Below are 4832 nucleotides of genomic sequence, written 5' to 3'. Positions count from 1 at the left end.
ATTTCGGAGGCAGTTGGGAGGACCATCTGCCATTGGTAGAGTTTGCCTACAACAACAGCTTTCATTCGGCTATCCAGATGGCACCGTTTGAGGCGTTGTATGGTAGACCTTGTCGGACACCCGTCCTTTGGGATGAGGTTGGAGAGGCCCAGCTGTTGGGACCTCAGAGAGCTCAGCAGGACGCAGAGTTAGTCCGTACTATCAGACGGAGGATGTCAGAGGCACAGGACCGCCAGAAGAGTTATGCAGATCGGAGATGTAGACCACTAGAGTTCTCTGTTGGCGACCATGTATTTCTACGAGTTTCACCCACGAAAGGGGTGAAGAGATTTGGCCTCAGAGGTAAGCTAGCTCCGCGGTACATTGGTCCTTTCGAGATCTTGGAGAGGATCGGAGCTGTAGCTTACCGATTGGCACTACCACCGTCCTTGTCAGGCGTTCACGATGTATTCCACGTATCGATGCCGAGGAGATACGTGCCCGACCCGACGCATGTGTTGGCAGATATCCCAGTTCCAGTTCAGCCTGACATTACCTATGAGGAGGTTCCGGTACGGATTCTCGACCGGAAGGAGCGTCAGTTGCGGAACAAGACCATCCGGCTGGTTAAAGTCGGATGGCAGCATCATTCGGACGAGGAGGCTACTTGGGAGCTTGAGGACACTATCCGAGCTCGATATCCCCATCTTTTCACTTGAGGTATGTGATTTATTTACCGTTCAGCATTTATACTCTATATCTGTTGTTAGTACTTGCTGATGGTAGATAACGAAATTTGGGGACCAAATTTTTTATTAGTGGGGGAGAATGTAAAATACCGGAAATAGGAGGATATGAATAAAGGAATTTTCCGAAATTTTTGGAAATTTGTCGGGAATTTTTCAGAGCTCGTACGGACGAATTGACGGGGATAAAAACGGAATCCGGAAAAGCCTGTTTAGGCGACCCGTTTAAGCGAGGAAATGTTTATATTTACATTTCCTTTTCTTAATTTCTTTTTATTTCCGTTTCTTTTTCCTCTTCCGCGAGCCCGAGCCCTTCTCCCCGACGCCGCCGATTCTCCTCCTCTCTGCCCTAACCGCCGGTCGGCGGTTTCTCTCTTCCGAGCGCCGACCGCCGTCGCCTGTGACTTAACATCGCCGGGTGTTGCTCTTCAGCCCTCGCGTCGGCCTTCCCTCTCCTTTCCGAGGCAGCACCGGCCACGGGAAACCTAGCGCCGGCTATCTTCTTCTTCCTCTTTCGAGCGCTGGAGCCGAACCCTAGCACTGATCTCTGAGCAGTGTCGGCCGACCAGTTTCTCCTCAGCCCTAGCAGTTGAGCCTTCCTTTCTTCCTCTACCTTCTGCCCCAACGTTCACTGCCGACGCCAAGGTCCAGCAACCATCTGCCGTGTTTCAGACTCCACTGGCGGGTCTTCCTTCTTCGCACCAGTCGCCGGCAGAGAGGAAACAAGGGGGGGTATTGAGTAGGTAAGGCATGTTAGGTATTTTTGGTTTGAGGCTCAGATTTACAGAGTTATGGGTGCTGCCTAATTGATAGTATAGGGTATTTAATTGTTGTTGTGGATTTTATTTTGATCCTGGTAGTGTGGAGGATTTTTCAGCAGCAAGCAACCTTTCACTGCAGTCATTTGGATTGTGAACTGAGGTAAGGTTTAGGGTTTTACTTTGATTATGTTGTTGATGATTGATTGATAGGATTAGGTAGTTTGGAATTGATCTAATGGTGGATTGGGGATTAGGTAACTAACCCTAATTTATCGTTAGACTTTATTTAGATAAGTTGATGATTATTATTTAGGGTTTTGCCCTAAATGGTTTTAAGGATTTATTTAGCAATTCATTCGAATTTTAGCTAAATAAAAATGTATTTATTGGATACAGGATTTTGACGCGAGACGAGTATCTCGATGTCGGATTTGGACATTCCTATTGGAGGCGGGTACTTATGACTTATGTCATTTGATATGCTTAGTAATTAAATTAACATGTTGCATTAATTGTGTTTCTTATCTGTTTCGGCTAATCACTACCCAAATCTTACATGCTTGATTGATTGATTGGTTTTGCATCTCGGGTATATTTTACCTGTTTGTACATGCTTATAGGGGTAGTGATATGCCATGCTTGACCATGTTCAGGACCTAGGTTTTATACCTTCTGTATACCTTTGGATTGTTTTGGATTCGTTGACCTTTGATGCATTTTTATATATATGTGGATTAGGTCAGGATATTCTTGTGGTTAGTGCCATGCACCATTTGCATGATTGCATGCTGTGCGATAGTTCGCTCCATTATTGTTGAGCACATCGCCATGTACATGGATTCGCACACACCACCACTCATGGGTTAGTGGTCAATTCAGCCAGTGTGTGCAGGGACTCTGTTAGGCACCGTTGGTCCGCTCATGGGTAGTGTGACACAACGTGTTATCCGGCAGGATTCCTCCTCGTGTACCGGGAGTTGAGAGCATTACGCTCCCCCATCTATGATTTGGGGTAGGAGGATAGGTGTACTCCGACAGCATCCCGTCCACTCGGTCACTCATCAGGAGTAGTGACGACAGAGTGCACGGTTGTCACAGCCCTACCCACTCGGCCTCACTATTGTGTGTGAGATGATCGACTGGCGTCAGGGGTGACCAGGACGCATCATTGGCATCATATGCATGATGCATTTATTGCTTGTGTTTGTGTTTGCTGCATTTATATGCTGCATATTGTTTGGATACCTATGTTTGACATGCATACAGGATTCCTATATCCCTCGGACTGTTTGACCTTATACTTAGGACCTGGTTAGTACAGTATTCTCCTGTTTATTTCAGATGCATTCTTATCTTTCTTATCAGGAGACTGTACGCATGATTAGTGCTAGGTGTTGTTTCTTTACTTTGCATATCAACTGTACCTGCTGAGTGTTGGACTCACCCCGCCTCCATTGTTGTTATTTTTAGGTTGATGCTGTCAGGAGGGAGTTCCAGTCGTTAGTCCCCACTGCACGTAGTACTACTCCGCTGCTGGTTTTTGAGTTGTTGTTTCATTTTAGCTTTTCGCTATCAGACTTTGTTTTAGTTTGTTTTGGACTTACATATGGATATTGTATGGAATCTTTCCGTTGGATGAACTTTTAGTATGATTTGGATTTACTCTACTACATGCCTGCTTGGACGGCAGAAGAGGTAAAAAAAATCGGATTTGGGCTTTACGAGTGTAGTTGAGTAGGGTGGTTTTTGATTCAGAGTATTATTACTGCGTGGTTGTGTCAGCCAGAGGCTGAATATATATATAAACTGCGTGGTGATTGATTTTTATTATTGTTATGATTCCAGCCGCCTGTGGCTGAGTATTTAGTGCTTGTAGAAAATTTTGATTGTCCGCCGTACAGGGGAGATGCTGCCGAAATTTTCTCGGACAGGGACTCTTCTGGGGGCGTGACACTGCACTTGTTCTCCTTTCACCAAATTATTTTTGATTGCAAACAAGTTTGGAAATGGTTAATCATCAAGCAATGTCTATCTACTATACCAGAACCATGATCGTTGCTGCCGTCTAGCACCGTGGCGGACGGACGTTCAGGCGAGCTCTGCATGTCCGATCATGCAGTGCCACTAGTCATGTGGCTCCCTTGCGTCGGTCGGGGAATTATCATCCAAGCCTATGGACGGACAAGAGTGTGCAATCCCTCACGAGCACCTCCACAGTATGCGAGTGTAGTCGTTGTCGGTCGATTGTCGAAATTTTCTGTGTAACCTTGTTTTGTTTTCCGCAGTTGCAAAAAGAAGAGGAACGTGAGAGAATAAATGTACTGAAGGAGCAAACCAGGAAGCTGATACGCGAGAAGCAGCAAGTAGCAGAGCAACTTCAACTGATCGACCACCTGCAACAGCTTGGCGTGGCTTACCACTTCAAAGACGAGATTGCAAACGTTTTAAGTCGTCTTCATGCTTCTTTAGACCATGTGAGCTCGGAGCTGAAGGACGATCTGCATGCCACATCGCTGCTCTTCAGGCTCCTCAGAACACATAGAAGGTAATTAATCAATCGCTTCACAGTTGATCATGCATTTTCAGAGGCGAGAAGCGAAAAATAAATATTCGAAAGATTAAATTTACAGAGGCGAGAAGGGAAAAATTAATAATTAGGTTTAATTAAGTATTTAAGCTTTTAATTTAGATTTTAAATTAATTAAGTGGTTAAATTATCTTTATTTGAAAGATTACCTTTAATATTTAACTTTTTATTAATTTCTATGGTTGAATTTATATGATTTAGTCTCAATTTTATTATAGTGTTTAAATTCAACTTTATATTTATATTTTCTTTATCTTTAATTAAGTTTATACTATTGATTAATTTAGTTGGAGTGATTAGATTAATTTTATGCGTAGAATTATCCTTAAGATATAAATTATTAGTTTTTTATTTTAAATTTATTAAATTATCTTTGTTTAACCTCTTATCATTAATATTTAAATTTTTATTAATTTTTCATTTCAAATTTATTAAATTGTCTTTTATTTAACCAATTATCTTTAATATTAAATTTTTATTAATTTTGAATTTTGAATTTATTAAATTAACTTTGTTTGGGATAAAAATCCCTAGATTGATATTATCTAAATTATCAAATATATTATTAAAAAATTAATTAATTTTATCTATATTGACTTTATCATTTTTTAAGATGTTCATTAATTAATTTATTTAAATTTAGATTTTCTTAATTAATTGAATTTGAATTTTTTGAATTAATTAAGTCTGATTTTTCATTAAGTTTGGAATTATAGAATTATTTAAAATTTTAACTCTACTTTATCATGCAAGATATTA

The 4832-nt window shown here is 41.2% G+C and overlaps 1 long non-coding RNA gene across 1 annotated transcript; it reads left to right on the top strand.

Moving 5' to 3' along the window:
* The first annotated feature begins 3630 nt into the window (after positions 1–3630).
* Positions 3631–3912, top strand: LOC121970594. The gene is made up of 2 exons (XR_006108974.1): positions 3631–3702; positions 3772–3912. It is a non-coding gene; the product is annotated as an uncharacterized LOC121970594 (long non-coding RNA).
* Positions 3913–4832: the final 920 nt, after the last annotated feature.

This window comes from Zingiber officinale, chromosome 4A (genome assembly GCF_018446385.1).
Source record: "Zingiber officinale cultivar Zhangliang chromosome 4A, Zo_v1.1, whole genome shotgun sequence".
Classification (NCBI taxonomy): domain Eukaryota; kingdom Viridiplantae; phylum Streptophyta; class Magnoliopsida; order Zingiberales; family Zingiberaceae; genus Zingiber; species Zingiber officinale.
The sequence above is the reverse complement of the archived record's forward strand: the minus strand, read 5'-3'. Positions and strand labels throughout refer to the sequence as shown.